Source organism: Anser anser, assembly GCF_964211835.1.
Source record: "Anser anser genome assembly, chromosome: 11".
Classification (NCBI taxonomy): domain Eukaryota; kingdom Metazoa; phylum Chordata; class Aves; order Anseriformes; family Anatidae; genus Anser; species Anser anser.
The window spans coordinates 15,616,696-15,635,261 of record NC_139732.1 but is presented as its reverse complement, the minus strand read 5'-3'; the positions used below and the strand labels follow the sequence as shown (position 1 = coordinate 15,635,261).

At 36.8% G+C, this 18,566-nt stretch overlaps 1 protein-coding gene across 17 annotated transcripts in view; it reads right to left on the bottom strand.

Moving 5' to 3' along the window:
- The window catches only part of CDH11 (cadherin 11), a 464,785-nt gene that overhangs the window by 51,765 nt on the left and 394,454 nt on the right, over positions 1 to 18,566 (bottom strand). Inside the window, exon 1 of one of the 17 annotated variants that reach the window (XM_083794692.1) lies at positions 9,529 to 16,628. The exons of the other annotated variants lie outside the window; for them this stretch is intronic. The gene's annotated coding sequence lies outside the window, so the exon portion shown is untranslated. Of the gene's footprint in view, positions 1 to 9,528; positions 16,629 to 18,566 lie in introns of those variants that run through there. 17 annotated transcript variants of the gene reach the window in all.

The following is an 18,566-nucleotide window of genomic DNA, read 5'->3' as shown; positions in this document are numbered from 1 at the left end:
AAACCACAGAAAGTCCACTAAATGTTGGATTTTTCCTTTTATATTTGTGTTTTATTCATGTGCTCTTTTTATGCTTTTATTTTTCAGGGCACAAGAACCTCACTGGCCACATTTGAGAAAATAAACCTCAACAACCCCCTACATCAAGACAGTATAATTTTATAAGTGGTTACATAAATTATCTTCTAAAAACTTTGTGAAGAAGTATCTTGTGGTATTGAGAAATACACAAGGCTGCAACTCCAAAGGTCAAGATTTCATGGTTTAAAACACTACACATCCATAAATATGGTACAGTAGACCAAATAAAAATGACCAAAAGTTGCAACTTTCAGAAACAAACTCTGTGCTGTGCTGAATTTATAAATTTAGATGACAGCAGGGAAAACCACATACCTACACAGCACAAGGGCAAACACCACAAAGCACCACACACTGCTCTGCCCTTCTCTAGGCATACAATAATCAGCCATTTACCCAAGCCTGGTGCAAGCGTGGTCTTCTCAGCCTCTGGAAACACATAAACCTGGAAAGCTGTACTTTATGTTATACAGATGTTACTAAGTGCCTTAGGAACAGGAAACCAAATTGTATATTATCAGAAAGATGAAACAGACAGCTGGAAGTGAAGTGGTTGAGCTGTACGTTTTTCCTACAGATTTCTTTGTGCCTGAGTTTCCAGCATTAAAGTTGCCTCATTCCAGCACAGAAATATCTCAATTAATTAAAAATAATAATTGCAGAAAAGGTTACTTACAGAGAAGAAAATAGTTCCAAAGCTTCCAAGCAATTCAGGAGCATAACTTCAATTGAAAGTCTTAATTTCATATATCGTTAAATCACATTGATTTTGAAAAAAAAAAAAAAAAAAAAAAAAAAAACTTGTGATGCTGGGCACTTGAATATTCTCCCCCATAACAGCAAACTCAAATCTCAGAGTTAAATGTAATAAACCCACATGTGCAATGAAACTTCAGTGCAACTGTTCAGTGCCTTTCATCAAATGTCATTTATTTGAATTTCCAAAATCAGAGCCAGTATTTGGTTTGTGCTCTAGAGAGCATATTTTCCCTGAATCTATCCAGGTAGGGAAGAGATTGCTATGTGAGCTCTTGTACATACACACCAAACAGTAGCCTAAAGTTACTGGCCAAACTCAGGAGCAATCTCAAGGGCCGTATTCTGCATTGCCCCGTACCTGCATTTGCCAATCTGACACCTAGAAATGGACATGCCTGCTCTTCCATGGCCCTGCAGTGGCATACAGGACCCCAAGCTTCCTAAACCCAGCTCTGAGTAGAACAAAGCAACTTGTGAAATAGGAAGACAAGTATAGCTGTCTTGGAAAAAAATATAAAAATAAAGAAAAGAAAAAAAGGAGCCTTAAGAATGACTCCAGCAAGCTCTGAAGAGCCAGCAGGCTCCCAAGTTAGCCATATGCCTTCATATGTCTGTTCTGTGGGAGTGTTACAGCTCCTGCTGTTCCATTCTTCACTTTTTAAAGAAAATGTTACAAGGCCACAAGGACTCACAAACATTTGTTGACATTTCTTCTGGGTCAGCCTTAGGAGGCCTGCAAGAATTTAAACATATGGCAGTATTTAGTTGCATGAGGGAATGGGCTGTTTCAGAGAAAAGCAGTCTTTGGTTGCAAAACAGTTTAAGCCACCATAAATTTTTTTTTTTTTTTTGGCCCAAATCCAACCTTTTCTCATTATATTTTTACATTATATTTTTTAAAGCAGCAGCAGCTTTTCAGCTGAGCTGGTACAGTGAAATATTTCACAACATTTTCTGCTGTCCTCCACACAAGCAGTATCTTGATCTGGGGTTCCAGATCAGACAGACTTGATGTATGTCTAGACTTGGAAAGGGGAAAAAAAGTGTTTGACTGACCACTGAAATGAAGGCTATTTCCCAAACTAGTCAAGGGACAAGAACCATGACCATTTTGAACCACAAGATTATTTGAATTGGGTTCTTAGCATGGTTCAGCATCAGTACTTACGCATTTGCAAAGCGGAACAGATTTACAAGGCTTTATCTTGTTATTCAGATGACATTGTTCTAAGTCAATTGCTAGTAAGTGTATGATAGCTCACTTGCTGGCATTCTTTATATAACGCTGTTAAAAAACACATTGCACACAGGGTTCTGAGCTGAGCTTTGTCTCAAACCATAAATAAAGGGCAGCACAATGTTAAGCTTACCCAGTAGCAGACTGGGAACGCTCCTGACCCGGCCCTACTGACCAAGCTGCAAAACCAGGTATATAGCACAGCAACGCACCTCACAAGCAGAGGTGAAAGCCCTGGGCAGACTGGTTTTCCTTCAGCACTTTCTCCCTCAACATCACAGCACACTACAAGGAGCTCCTGCCGCTCTTTTCATTTGCATGACATTAAATAGGCCACAATCATGCTTACTAATGGTATAGCACTGTATTTAAAATGAGTAATTTCAGCAGTTGAAATGAAAGGTCTTGCATGGAAAACCAGGATGCAAGAGCCCTTCTCTTTTCCAAACCATACAACAGGCACAGTTTTTAAAACGTAGACATGAGCAAGAAATTATGCTTTTCCTAAAACATTCTGTTAACTGACATCTAACGTGACATGCTAACTCGGATGAACCAGAAGAGGTCAAACGTAAGCCCCTAGCCCTTGGAGCCCTTTGCAGGCGTTGGGAGCACCCTCAAGTGTCCCTGCAGCTCTTCTCTGGTTTTGAACAACACTTTGAAGCCTAAAAAAGAAGCCAGGTTTATTTTGGCAAGAACAAGTGCAAGAAATTCATTGAAGAATGACTGCAATAGATAAAGAAGTGTTTTTGAAACTATAATGGAAAAGCGAAGTTATCTATTTTTAACAAGCGAATTGCACAAATAAATAAAAAAAATCTGGATGAAGAAGTTTAAAAGCTGTATCTAATATGCTTTCTATATGCGCTGTCTTGGTAGGTTACTAGCTGCCAGCAGGCATTGTTGGTTGCATTATCTATGTTGTTAGCCAGAAGAATGAAAGTTACTCATGTGTTATTTTAATACAATCACAGAATGGAAAAGCAGCAAACATTCTGAAATTTTCAGTAAGTCAGAAGACAAAACTTTTGTCATTACAAAACTGAGATCTACTGTTCCTGTAATCAAACCAAAAACATGCACAGACATTGTGCAGACATATAAACGGTTTAAATAAAATTTCAAGGTCAAGTTACTTTTATCTAACTTCCATACTCTCAGCAAAACTATCATTCAAACTTCGTTGGAGTCATAATTTTCGGAAATGTGGACTTTGCAGTCTTTAAGAACCACAGCACATTGCATCTCAAAATTTTGCAATTATATATATATAATTGCTAGAATTAATGTGGTATTTTCTGAAAGCTACCAACTTACATTAATCTTTCATCCAAGATTACATTTTCTTCTAAACCATTCAGTCATAAACTGCAAGAGGCAAACTGAGTTTTAGAATACAGCATTCAGCCATGATCACAGGCAGGCAAACAGAAATTACTATTAAGAACTAGTAACTTCAGAGGAAACAGTAAATCGAACAAATACTGGTTATTATCATCAGATAACAAATCTGATGACTTCAGAATAGGCAGGTCTTGCTGACTTGCGCTCAAGAGCAGAAGTTGGCCAAGATGGAAAGACCTGAATGTAAAGAAGACAAGTTGCCCAGTAAGAGGAAAGTAATGTCCTCAGTGGTAATCAGCTGCAAATACTTTACCCAAATGCCTATTTGATGCAGTTCATTAAAATTACCAGTTGAAAACAGTCTAACAAAGTAGTGTCCAACCTGGTAGCTGAATTCAAAGCTTAAGAACATGTAAGCCAGATGGATCAAAAGATATATCAGTAACACAGGAAAAATAACAATACAATGAATAAAAGGGACTGTATGAGTCACTGAAATGTCAGTAAGAAAATGACATCAGGGAGCTGAAGCTATCAGCTTGTAACAATAACTAAGAGGTTAAAAATAAGTTTTATGTATTCAAAGAGTGGCAGGAAGATTTAACTGCAAACTTTTCATTGCCTTCAGTGGCAGGGCTGTAAAGCAATTAAAGCAGGGAATTGGAATGATTTTTTTGTACAAGCACCTGGCATTAAAGTCACCTTCCTGCCAACGTTATGATAGAAGGCAAAACACATAGGTCCATTTTTTAACTTTGTTTAAGACAAACAATGGATTCTTGAGTCTACAAATCAAAGCCTTTTTTCAAGGAAATAATAATAATAATAGATGGGTTCAGTACTGGTTCTGTACAAAACATAAATAAATACAAAAAATAACAGTGTTTGGTACGAAACTGAAAGACTACTGAGTTGAGGAATCCTTTAGGAGTGACGAATTCTTGTAGGATCGCAGTGGTATGCTAAGGGTTTTCTCACACGTTCAGGCTGAGAGCAGCATGCAGCGCAATGCCCAGGTGGGCAGGCTGCTGAGGCTGCTGCGGGGAGCCAGGGAAGCTGGTCTGCACTAGCACAACTGCATGCCCCATGTTGTACTGCAGAACCAGTGCTATTTATCATGGGTTTCATTAATACAAGTCTTTGTCTTACAAAGATCAGCAGTTGTGCCTTGGACTCCCTTGGATACAGTTCTAGCTATCAGCTATATTGAGGAGAATTTAATTCCAACAATCTGAAATCAGCAAAGAGTTTGTGTCTGTATTTAGCTACTTACCACTAGCTGTTCATTCTTTTATGTGATAAGAAATTGAAGACACTCTGATACACCCATGAGCAATTATAAAAGCTATGCAAATATTGCCAATGTATCTATAAATATTCATTTCATATTAAATCTTTTTGATCAGATTCACACGCTTTCAGATTCTATTTCTGCAAATATTTCCCTGAATTCAGATGATCAAGCATGTTTGCTGAAACAGCATATTTTAAGTAACTATTCACAGCAGACTTTCAACTTGTAATTGCTAATATTCATGTCAGAAACCTAATTCAAAGAACTACACTTATCCATTTAGGGAACTGAAGTTTATCATATTGCTTGTATATCCCATCAATACAGCTCAAAACGCACCAAATGGGTCACAGAATTTATCAGAATAAAATACGATCCTGATAAAAATACATGTTAGGGGCATTGTGCAAGCAGTATACTGGATGAGGAAAGCTGGTGATATACATAGGTGTTTGTTGAATATTTTTCTGAAATTAACTCATTTTCAATGAATGTATTAGAATATGACTATCAGAAGTGGAAGAGCAAGAAGACCCTCATTTAATGAATTATTTGCAACAAATTAAATATCCTCTTACAAAAAAAAATACTTTAAAATCTCAACTATATATACACAAAAAGTTTCTGTATTAAATGATTTCATAATACCTCATTAAAAGATACAATTCTAGAATAAGCAGATGAAAATTAAGTTGATGTGGTTTAATATTATTCTCTTTAGGCCTGATGTAATCCAGCTGAAATGAATGGAAGACAGTAAAATAAATGTTCTTGGCAGCTACTTGTTTGTGCCTTACCACATTATCCATTCTTTTGATGAAATCAATATTTATTAATGATTTTTTTTTTCACTTTTAAAACACTGCAACTGTTTCTGAAAGTCACCAAAAGCATACTGTCTTCTGCATAAACATGAAGACAAAACAAACTTGAAGATCAATTTAAACTCATAACACATAGCCACATTTTCAGCTCCTGCAGTTCCATATTATTCTTTGGTCAATATTTGTATTCCTCTACCAGCTCAGCATGAGAGAGTGCTTCAACTAGTTGTAGCAACTCTCATCCAGCAAAGCTACCTCTTTGGCAGGGTTTGCTCCAATTGCTTTGCTCTTTTAACACACTCCTCTCAGCTGAACGTGCTCCCGTACACTATCATTGTTTACGAGACCATGCCCAATCCCAAATCCCAGAAACAGTTGTACTGTATTGGTTCACATTTTTCATTTCTATGAAGGTCTATGAAATATAAAAAGGCCTGGCTAATTCCAGATTCTTGTAAAGCTTCTCTAGCTGTTAATTTTCATTTCAACTATTCATAATAAACATCCCAAGATTTTTTAAAGGAAGACTCTCAGTGGAACGATGTGTGCTTACTTCAGCTTCAACTTTTCCTACCACGGCTGATATATGTTGTGAGCCAGATACCATGGAGATATGTAGCTACTGAGAAGTGTCATAATTAAAAATGCAAAGCTCAAGCACATATGAGATTAAGTGTTACATCCATTTGCTTAATTTTAATTTATAATTAGAAATTATGAGGAAAGGACAATATATTACCATGATTCAATGGCAAATTAGGAGCATCTGTTAGGATAACTGTAATAACCACAGTTAGAATTTCCTATTATCTACATCCAGTTGAATGCCCAACACTTCTGGATATTGTCAAATCTAAAACAAACTGTAGCCCAATTTTCAGCAATAATTAGCTACAATTAGCAACCTGGTGGCTGCCTCAATCAAAAACATCACAAGTGAGGCTTAGTAATTCCCACCACTTGGGCTGAAATACAGATTTGATCAAGATAATTTTCCAGTTATATTAGATCTAATAAAATATATTGGTTCAAGCAACTCTTATTTTTATTATCCAACAGTATAAATGTCTTTGTTTCACTGAAACAAACAAACAACAAAAAAAAAACATGATGGAAACTATTCCAAAGACATCTGCTCTCTTCCCAAAGCTCAGTCCCATGAAATTAGGGAAAAGTAGAGAAGCCAAGCACAAGTTCAACTCACCACTAGAATTTTTAAATGATCAAGTCATTCTGACATATTACTAGTACTGGCTCTGATCCTAGCAAGATATTAGCCAATCAGGGATGCCCGTATTCTTATTTGGAACACTTTGTCTTCCGTCATGACTATTTATTACAACCCCAAATAACCTGGATATAGTTCAAGCCTAATTTCTTCCTGGCCTTGGGAAGGAAGACCTCCAATTCACTAAATAGATATTAACCTTTTCTACTGTCTTGCATAAAGTGCCAGCATGTGTTCAGTAATAGCTTCAGTTCAGATTATCCTCAGGTAATTTTTGGCTTGTGATAAAACACCTTGTAACCTTTGTGTTTAACAAGAGCTAAGGATTAACCAGGCTTAGTTGAAAGGAAGATGAGACTGACTGTATCTCTGAGAGGGACACAACCTTTTCTACATAGCCCAAACACCATTACTAGCATATCTTCAGTTCAGTTGCTGTGCCAATGTCATCCTCCTTTCATTCTAAGCCAAACTAGTTTTATGTGCTTAAAAAGTTACATATTCTTTTAATTTGTTAATTTTTTAAACCTTGAATATCTCTCCAGCATCTGAATTGTTCACTTTTTTCCTGTTTTGGCCTAACTCACCTTCTTATCCTTAGATCCCAAACACCAATAACATGTTTTTCTTAGTTCATAAGTTTTTCTGCATGTAGGGCAGGTGACAAAAAAATAAAATTCAAATCATTCTATTAAACACAGAGGAGTAGCAAAAACATGGAACGCATATAACTCAGCCAGAACTGTCACACGTACACGAAGAAGAAACCAGATCTACACCTTATTTTCATTAAATCTGACTTCTGGGGAAAGAAGAACAAAAGAATATGAACAGGAATTCATGCTAAAGGATAATACTAATGGAAGGAATTTGTTCTGTTTGTCAAGCACATTCCTTGACCCGCAGACAAAGGAAAGATTCAGCATCAGCTGATTCTCACCCTCTGTATTTCATTTTGATTTGTACAGTGCCAGATCCCTGTAATATAAACTCGCATTGCATATAAACCAATAATGGTGAGGAGGAAATAAACCCACAAAGGTTTCCATAGAGAGGAATGCTCCTGATATTTGTATCTCATATCATTTGCATCTTTTCTCTACTTGAACATCTTCCTCACCGTCTCATTTCTCCTTGGCAGCTCCCACACATCTTAAGACAACTGTAACCGGGGATGGCTCTGACCTAAAGAAACACCAGCCAGCTGATTTTGAAAGCACAAGAATTTGGCACTGATAGTTTCTCAGTTATCTGGAATAACGAAGTGCTTTTTGCACAGCAGCAAAATGCGAGAATGCCATGTGTACTGCAGTAATACTAGCTTTCTTGGTGGGCAAGAAGCAACAGAGCTGTACCAATTTAACAGTTTTATCCTCATGTAACTGCTGTTGACGTATCCAAACTGATCTGTAACAAAGAGATTTGAGAGCTTTTTTCCTTCAGTTTCTGTCCTACCTCTGCCTAAACAACTATACCTGCAAATACAGACTATGAGAGAAGGAAAAGGAAAAAAAAACAAAAAACAAAAAAAAAAAACACACACCCCAGGTCTGGAGTAGATATTTTTACACCTAAAAGCTTATACACAGAAGCCTGAAAAACAGCTTAACCACAAGCACTGATAATTGAATCCTACTGCATATGAATAACATATATGTTCCACCAGCAACCTACTAGTGACATTTCCTAGTTAAGAAGTGCTTCATTTTGATAACAATGTCAGTGTGTATACACAGCAATAACTCCTTCCACACGTTCTGAACTCCAGGCCACTGTTGGCTGTGTTCAGACTATGTTTCATCCACAGGTTTTGGGTCTCCTACACAAAGTTTTTATATAACATGTAAGAAAATTCTTCAGACATTTTAAATTATTTAGACAAGAAATTATTCCTGGTTTGACAGTAGGTCCTGTAGCCCTAAACACTCTTGTTTTTTAAAACCATGTGCAAACATAAGAGATGGGCAGAGCCATCTGGGGAGGTGTAAAGAGATGAATGACCTGAATAAATGCCATACAACAAGTCATTAAAACAATCCACAATGGTAGGAGAAGAACCCACATTTTTAATGAGATTCTTCTAGATTAGAAAATGTGACATTAACCCACGTACTGTATTAATCTTTTTTGTGGGTTTTGACAGGATGTAAAATCCCTTTTCATTGATACCTTCTTGTGTTGGTGAGATTAGTGTTTCTTTAAAAAATATGACATTAAAAATGATCCTTTAAAAAACAGCAGGAACTTTAGAGATGTCTAAGTTAGTAATGTTGGACTTTCTCTGGCACCCTGAAAATGTAGGTTCAGTCTATGTCAGCCAGAGACATATGGTTTCACTCACAATGGTGTAAGAAAAAAAACTGAGAATAGAAATATTTCAGCTGGCAAAGAGGAGTCATTTCTGCTATATGAGTTATATTCATGAACTGATAAAAGCACTCCTTTGCCAACACATGCTGTGCCTGAAATAAGGATTGTTATTGATATAGATGTCCTGGCATAACTATATTATCAAACGCTTTCTACTGCAGAACAAGCCCAAAACCATACCTTCTTTGCTAGGATTTTTTTTTTCTTTAAATTTCTGAACTGCAAAAAAAAATCCTTAATCTTAGAGTAAAAGGTTTAGAGATAGTTAAAGGGAAGAGTTAATTTCTTTAAAATGTAACATCTTTTACTTTTGAAGCAAATTTATTTTTCTGCTACTGTCCCAGTCTCAAACTAGACACAAATACTAAAGAAATAATTTCAGACCTCTTACCTGTAAAGGCCATTCTTATATTCTGCAGCTCCATCAGTCAAATCTAGCGGATTTTTCCTAATACTCAGCACGCTAAACAGAAACAGCTACTGCCAATGTTAAATGAAACTGAAAACTCTCCCACTACACACACAGTGCCACACTCTCCAGAACAACCCCAATCTGAGGAAAGCCGTACAAGCACTGATAACGCATTCTGCAGCAGAAACCAGATAACAGCCACGTTGTAAAGCTAAGCACGGTGTGATTGTCTTTGTAGAAGCAGCATGGCCTGAAAGCCACTCAGAGAGCTCAGGGGCAGACTGATAGGTGGGAAAAGACTTGCTGGGCCTCCTAGCCCACTGGCTGCTGCAGCATCACCTGCATCACATTAGGCACCATCAGCCTCTTCAGAGCTGAGCCCTCACCAAGTCCAGCTCTTGGAGCAGTGTCCCCCATTAAAACATCCATCCCTGGAGCTCTGCAAGGCCACAGGGGGTACAGCCCTGAGCAACCCTGTCTGATCTTGCAGCTGACCCTGCTTCAGTTCAAGCAGGAGGCTGGACTAATATGTCTTCCTGACATCTCTTCCACCCTGAATGATGAACTGATCTGTGATACTTATCCATAAAACACATCTGATGTATCTAACCACTATTACCTCTAGATAATAAATTAAATTGTAACATTTAATTTAAACATTTGCATTTAAAATATAAATGTGTGCATACATACATTATGTCTGTATACAATTGTAAATCCCATTCCAACTCCAATTTAGACAATATTGCACTTCTCAAAAAATATCAAAAGAGAAAAATGTGTGTCTGTAAACATCCATACATTCTGTCCTAAACAGAAACAAGAGGCAGACAAAAAACAAATCTGGAAACTAGTTTCAATTGAGTCTAACTGACATGATGTGGGAGCTAGCAATTCGTCTCAAGTTCAATCTTCCATCTTATCAAAGTAAACATTTGACTTTGAAAACTCTTACATGATTCATTTGCTAAGAATACTAAGAGATCGAATTAATTTTCCTCTGAATTAAAAAATCTAATTTTTTTTTTCAAGGAAAGTATTTTAAATCACAGCAAGCGTGTTGCTTTATGATTTTCTATTTTAGAATCTGAGAAACAACAACTTCCAAGTAGTGAATGCCCTTTCTTTTCTGCATAAAGAAGTTCAACTACTAGGTCTATGACTGAAACAGATATTTTGTAATATTATTCTAAAAGAAACTGGAGATAATAACAGTTCAAGAATAAGAAAAAATCTATTGGAATTCTATACCATAATATATGGAGAAAATATTTGGAAGAAATGATTAGACTGTATTGATTTAATGTTCTTTCTTTTGAAAGCCTTAACAGTTCCTTGGGAGACTATTACAGCCACAGCTATCTGAATTTTGTTTTGTTCTGTGGTATCCTCATCACGTTCTTGAGGAACAGTTTGCCACAGAAATAAAATATTTACATTACCTCCATTTTAAATGTGAGGAAAAATAATCAGAATGGAATTAGTAGTATTGAACTTCTTAAACAATAAGCTGGAAAGCAGCAAGTAACATACAGGGAACACCTTGTGATCTAATAGACTTTAAACAGTTTTCACATTTCTTTTTTAATGGTAAAGGCAAGACTAAGAATTTCAAGAGGTCGATTAATCAAATGTACACCCCTTGTCTTTCTCAGGCTCTATGAGACTATAACAAATATGTAATATCTAATCTGAAAAAGCACGAGAGTCATTTTATATAGAAAAATAGAGCTCATCTTTAATGACCTGAAGGACATCAAATAAATCTGAATCTGAGTGGACTTAAATTCCGCTCTCTACTTCCTTATTATCAGAATCTTTTAAGAACAGCTTTGGTATTCTCTGACTAGAAGATCCCTACTCCAACAGTTTTTCTTCCAAACTGTCTTTAGAAGCAACAACTCACCCCAGGATGCTACTGGGGGGAAGTTATTTAAAGACTGCAGTTCAGAAGAACCAGACAGATTTAGTGGGTTCAGTCCAGGTTTAGGTAATCAAAGCCTGTACAGCTGAATGAGTTGGAAGGACTTTAGTAGCTTTATCTTGATCATTCAACAGGAGAAACTCTTCTGACAACCACTTAGGCTCAGTGCCATGTAAATAGTCTGGCATAAGTAATTCAATCCTCTTCACTGCGCTTCCTTGCAGTAATCTACGGCCTCTTCAAAAAACTTATAACACTGTTTGCTTCTGAGGATAAGATGCATATTGTGTACCCGGTTTAGTGTTCTGCATATCATTTAATACTCCCCAAAATTTGAAGTACGTAATAATGATTGAAGTAAGTGGAATCACAGTTTAAAAAAAAATAATAATTAAAATAAAAAAGAAGATCCCTGCAATAAATGTGCTCTAAGTTTGAACTGAGTTTTGGGAATCCACTGTACGTGGCACTTTGAATACTTAGACCTGACCCATTAAAATTCAACAGTAAAAATCCTACTGAGTTCAAGGAGTTCAAGAATGTGGAAAGGAAGTCTGTGGTACTAGTATATTTAAAAATGAGCAATAGAGACAAAAGCTAAAAGAAAGGTCCAGACACTAAAAAGATTAAAAGCTAAACAATATGGGGGTGAAAAGTCAAGAATAAGAATCCATTTTCTCTCTGTCTTTAATGGAAGAGGAATAAAAAGAAATTTTATTTGACAGAGTGCATATGGAATAAAGAAGATCCATGTTCTTCCCAGATCTGGCACTGCTTACTCTATCTTTTATTTCAGTTCTCACAATGGAGCCCATAAACATAGCTTGCTGCAGAATAAAACTTAACATGAAACAGAAATTTTAAGTACACCACCTCCATGATCTTTCCCTTTGCCTATATTTAAACATGTTCATCTATCCTGAAAATTACTGTCCCCTTCCTCATAAATATGTACAGAGATTCCTTTGATACTCAGCTTCAATCCAGAATACATAAAGATGCTTATCATCTCCGATCACAATGCTATACCCTGCCCAGAATTCACTGATAGCACTTCAGGAAAGAGAAACCAAGACACTGATGTCAGTAATACGTCAGTCAGTAATGTGTTAGTCACATCTGGAGTCAAGGTTCCCTCTCCCCAAAACCACTGAGAAATCAGAGCTTCACCAATAAATTATTTGGAAATTTCTCGAAGGAGCAGTGATGCATGTCCTGTATTCAGTGACATAAAGCAAAGCGGAGAGATAATTATCCTGTGAGCAGAGAGTCAGTGCAGTGTGAAAAAGGTGCCAAAAATTCCAGTGCTGTCATTAATTGCTGCTGGCTGCTTGTCATCTGAGAGTGGAGGACAGCCCATCATCCTGTACTGGTAGACGGGGAGATAAGAACATACCTGTACACAGCAGGATATTTATAAAATCTAATCATGCTGGAAAAAAAAAATACAGAAGTTGCCTCACAAAGACTTGTAGCACTTATTTCCGTTACATGACATTTCATTTTTCCTCTGGAGCCTGCAATGTCATATTGCTGATCTCTTCCTGATTTAAAACCAACTTCCCAAAAACCTATTAAATACTGAATTTTTCTATAGCACCTAAACAGAAACAGGATCAAAGAAGGAAAGAACCACTAAATTAGTAGAATATTTTGTCTATGTGCAGCTGATCTATTTCCTTTGAAAGCTGTCAACATCAGTATTTCTAATGTTTTTAGAAGCACTAAGAAATAAATTGCCTCTATGCAAAGTGGGTTTGACTGCTAAATAACAAAGAAGAGGAGCACACAACCAGACCTTGGTCACTGACTCCAGTCACCTCAGGCAAGCAATACAGAAGTACTTTAGGAAGGTTCACAAAGCAAAATCACACGTAACGCAGCAGATAGGTTTCAACGCATATGATAGCAAACTTAGACACGCAACACAAAACTCAAATTTTTAAGTACGGTGAGCCACAAGACAAGAGCTTGAGAATCACGTTTTGCCGCTGGTGTTGGTACTGGAAGAAGAACACGTTTGTTACATAAAACCTGCAGATGATACTCTAAAATTCCACGTTACAGATACAGGAAAATACAGATTGAAAACCAATCCTGGTGGGTCTCATTTGATTGTCTACATCCTGCCCAAACTGCAGCATCTCAGAGAAAGGTGAACCATTCCCTCGCTCCCATGCCTGGATGCCAGCTATCCCTCAGGAGTTTGGAAAGGAAGTGTCTTCTCCTTCCTGTTGGCAGGTTAATTACAGCAATCTTAGGCAATTCTCTAATTGGAATACCTATAGCCTTTTCAAACAGAGCTGAGTTATTGAGTTAATAGGGAATTTGTAATTTTGTTTGCAGAAAAGGTATTCCTGTTTTTTTTTTTTTGTAGCATCATAGCATTACAGTGAATATCTTAATCTATTTGAACTGATGAATATACATTTTATCCTGTTTTACTCACTGACCAAGTTCTCTACCCAATTCAAGAGACATTTGCTAAACTTCTAAAACAATTTAATTTCATCTGATTTCTCTTTCATGTCTCGAATCAAGTTGTAAAACACATTTTTCTTATTCATAAAAAGTATCACAAACACAGATTCCAGTTGAAGTCTTATCTACGTGACAGCTGCTGAAGCCACACGCAAGGAAAAACTATATATCAAATTGAATGAAACAGGATATAAATGATAGCACCCTGAGCAGTAGGTGCACTGCTGAACATTGTACCAGCAGAACTGGTTAAGATATATTGCTTTGACTATTGTATTTTATTCTCATGGCAAGAGCAGATTGAGTGCACTTCTGTTTATACTTCAGCAGCAGGTCTTGTTCTAGAAAGCTCACAGCAACAGGACTAAGCCAACTCTGAGGTGTTATTGCACAAAGTGAAATTTCCCAAACTGAACTTGGTAGTTCAATTCACCTGTGTCAGATGTAAACAGAGCTTCACTTGGCTCAGTTAACCTCCAGGTGCAATTCCGCAGAGAAGGCACATCCTCACCTGGTATGAACTGCCGCTGCACCTAGCTCTCTATATATTTCCATCTTTTCCCTTTACTTCTTGGGCTTTGGAGAACACCCGTTCTCACTTACACAGAAAGGCAGGCTCCCCCCAGATGGCTGGGAGGAGTTCGCTTGCTGGACAGGAATAAAGAGGAGCTTTGGTGACATTTCCAACTGGCATTTTTTCAGCTGATGCTTAATCAACAGCAAGATGTGCTGACGCTTGGAAACATCAGTGTCCGAAACCAGGTGCAGTTCAAACGAGATTTTGATTTGACAGAAATATTCTGCAAAGCTCAGCTCTCACACACTGTGTGTAGAAAGGAAGTCATTTAAAAACTGCAGCGCATTCCCCTGCCCCCTCCTCTACAGCCCATGTAAGCAGAATGGGTCCACTATATGAATATGAATACTGAGCACATACGTTGTTTATCTCTGAGAATATGACTGGGCAAACAGACCACTGTTCTTACATTACTTGCCCATGCTATATGCTTCTAGCTGTAAAACCTCCCATTTGATAGCTCCTTGCAGAATTTTAAACAGAATATTCAATGGATATGAAGAAATGGTAGGAAGAAATGCAAGGAAGAAAAAAATGGAAAGAGGGCAAAGCTGTCATTGTCTGAGGAGCTTGACAGCAGAATGAGACAGTAATTTTCAAGGACTGTGCAGCACATACAGTAACTTCTGCTGAAAAAACTGAAATAAAAAAAAAAAAAGAAAAAGTGGCCAGTGTTACAGCTTCATAATCACTTTAGTGGACCCTTTTACTGGTGAGTTCAGTTGCTAAATGAGTCTTCCCCTTCCTTGGATTTCCTCCCTTTCTCAAAGGTTAACTGACTTTACATTTGTTCGTACACCTTTCTAAATCTACTGAGCTTTACTTTACTGTCTATGTATTAATCTTATAACTTCAGTAACAGTAATGTGAAGTTATTTATAGTATTCAGTCTCATTTTAATGTATGGAGTAGTTGCATCTACATTGGCATAACACCGTTTAGATGTACATTGGTATGTGTTGGATGTTAACAGCTACTACATAAAACAAAGTTTAACTCCAGTTTCATAGAGATTGAAACATTCACAAAAGTCAGATTTGCGTCTGTTCCTATACTTACATAACGTGAAAATGCAAGTCATCATGCATGTAATACACCCACTTACACTTAACTTAGCTTAGCATAGACTAAAAGACAATTCACATACAATACACTATGTCAATCTTAAACTCTGAATGTCAGATTAAGGATTTAATCATGTTTAAATAGAAATGTTTGTATGAATGTTTCAGTAAAAGACTGAAACAGCTGTCCGTACAGCTTCTTACTGGCATGAGTGTTGGTATCTAAATATATTCTGCACTTCTGTTATTTGATCAAAGGTAGGTAAGTCTTGCATGACTTGAATTTTAGTACATGCTGGAACATGGAGCATATTTGTTTATACTCTTGCATTATATCATACCATGGTATAATAAAAATAAATGTATATTCTTACATTTTAGTCTTGAACATCCTTATTTGGGCAGTTAAAGGGAGAAGGGAGCTGTCCGGCACATGCCATTTATAAAAATCTCAGCTGGTTCAAAGACCTAAATGACGACTCTTAGGCTATGCCTGGATTTGTGACACTTCTTAGAGGAACCTGTGTATCTAAAGCAATGGATGAATTACATTCCTCATTTAACTAGTATTTTCAGCTGCTACAAATGTTACCAAAATCCTCTATTTTTCCCTCTATTTACTAAAATACAGTGACTTTCCTTCAAATATATCTTGTTAAGCAGTTTTATTTTCATAAAACAAAGGTTGACCTTAGCAAGCAACAGTCAACAATGGAGATTTATGCTTACTGCATCTTAATTTCTTAATTGCTTTTCAGTCCCTAACTTAGTTTTGAAAAATTTCAAACCACAGACTCTATATAAAAACTGTCAATGGACAAACAGAAAGGTATCTTTCCATTCAGTATGGAAATGTTTACCTCCAGTATACAACAACAGAACATGCTGCAGTGGGTTTAGAGCAGCTTTCTCTTGAAATCAGGACGCACAGTCCAGTTGTCAATGTCTTCCCTTAGCACTTCAGTATGACATTTTATCTACTTATTTATTTCTATAAGGATACTTCTCTCTAATAAATGTTCTACGGAACTCCAAGTCTTGTTTAATTGCATTAGCAGGTTTATAGAAAATAATTTATAACCAAAATTGCAAAGGTGGGGGTGGGGAAAGGAGGAATATTTCAGCAAGATGCAGCCTATTATGTAAATTTGTCACCACATGCCATACATAATGAATAAACCTTGTGCTCTTAACACTTTGATTATAGACTATACAGACAATGCAAATTAAAATTCCTGCTGCTCTATAAATGCAATGAGAGGAAATTATGTAAATTTTAACACATTAGATTGATTTGGTTGAAATGAAACCTGTTCCACTTGATGTTTTAGGGGAAGAGCCACAATTACAATGATTGAGAAAGTGCAGTGTTAATGAAGTGTGTTATTGCTAATCAATTCCTCCTCCTCTGGTAATGGCACAGGCATGTGCACTGTCACTACATCATTCACAGGCAAATGTTACCACTCACACCACAATATAGTTTACATGGCAGAAATTAAAGCTTCCATAAACTCATGCATGCAGTCCTGCTTAGTAACAAAGATTTTGCAGTAAGACTATGATAGACATCCAATAAGGGTGCATGTGCACATGTGTATATATATATGTATGTGTGCATATGTGTATACAGGTAAAACTTTGGCAATACTGCCTGGTTGACTATATTATTGCCTTGGATGCTACCATAGATTTGCTGTGATACCAACCAAGCAACTTCACTTCGAGCTAAATAATCACCTTTCTATTGGCTGATCTCCTGGAAAATATTGAATGAGACTATCACGTTAATAATTTGAACATATTTAGTTAATTGAAGTGAAAAGCAAGGTCTTTCAAGGTTAAAAGAAAGTTTTCCATTCAAGCTGAAGAAACTAAAAATTAGTCTGGTTGCAAAAGTTTCACAGAAACAAGGTAATTCTTCCAGTAACAGAATTACTTGGGAAGTCTGGTAGGAATTTGGAATGTCTTTACGACTGAGCACTTCATTCTGCAATCTTATTGTAAGGAACTTTAGTGCATACAGCTGATAGAGCTGTTTTACAGCGCGCCAATATGCGAAGTAGATTACAACACCTTCACACTAAACTGAGGAGCATGTCACTCCAAGCATCATGTCACCAGTTAAACAAAATACTTTGTGGAACTCTTCACCAGCATGGCAATGACACGAAGAATATGGCATAAGTTAAATTGTCTTCACTATTTAGTGTGTTACGTGAGATAATTAGATTGTTTAAAATAATTTTGCATTTTGCCTTCCTTTTGCTCAACAAAAATTTCCATGGCATTTTTTCAAAGATATATTTTCATTTGCAAAAGGATCCACAGTATTAGAAATCTGAGGCACTTATTATTTCACAGTTAAATATGAGAAGGTGGGATGCGCCAACCCATTTTATTTTCTTTCTATTTATATAACTTACTTATCATTCTCGGAAACATTTGTCACCACATGTAGAGACTGCATTTGTTTCCTGTCTCTATTGACTTGTCTCCCACTACTTTATTTCTGCTCCCTGCTAAGATATAAGGAAGTACTCTGCACAAAGACATCTCACTAGCTGCAAGAGCAGTTTGACATACAGCACTGTTGCAGGTCATGAATATACACATACAAAATCAGGAAAACACAAGCAATGAGAAAGCTTTTATGCAGAAATGATATAGCAGATAAACATACAATTCGCACACCGAGACTGGCACTTACCATGACATATTAGTATGTTATGTTTTGTCCATGAACATGGAAAAAAGAGGGATGCGCCCCAGCTGTGAAAGAAAGTCTGGCCAAGGAAAATAAGAAAGTGCAAGCATAAAAATAAAAGGGAATATTACAAAGGAATCTTTCCAAGGAATAAAGAGACATTTGTTTTTGCAGGCCGAGAATCTGTTCTTGTATCGGCGTGCACATCTCTGCTATGTTTAGCATTTTAAAAAAGCCAACTGATTTTTGCCCTATTAATCCTGA